The sequence below is a fragment of the Nanorana parkeri genome, unplaced genomic scaffold (assembly GCF_000935625.1).
Source record: "Nanorana parkeri isolate BGI_ZX_2015 unplaced genomic scaffold, ASM93562v1 scaffold1215, whole genome shotgun sequence".
In the NCBI taxonomy this organism is placed as follows: Eukaryota; Metazoa; Chordata; class Amphibia; order Anura; family Dicroglossidae; genus Nanorana; species Nanorana parkeri.
Genome location: NW_017307483.1, coordinates 361,990 through 362,203, shown reverse-complemented (window position 1 = coordinate 362,203; position 214 = coordinate 361,990). Strand labels below are relative to the sequence as shown.

The 214-nt window shown below is 36.0% G+C and overlaps 1 protein-coding gene across 1 annotated transcript in view; it reads left to right on the top strand.

The window, feature by feature from the left end:
• The window catches only part of BSX (brain specific homeobox), a 4,067-nt gene that overhangs the window by 1,216 nt on the left and 2,637 nt on the right, over positions 1-214 (top strand). The gene's annotated exons all lie outside the window — the stretch shown is intronic.

The window sequence follows — 214 nt, the reverse complement described above, 5'->3', positions numbered from 1 at the left end:
ACACCGCAGCACACAGGAGGCTGGACACCGGAACACTGGCTATACTTTATTTGGCTAATCTCTGAGAGTTGTCATGCTTATTATGAATTCAGGATTTTATTCTGTGTTCCTCACAGTAGAGTCCTGATTTGTCTTTCATATAGGACAATAAGAACAAAATACAATATATTTTATCATAATCATATAAATAAAGGATCTGCTATGTGATCCTCAT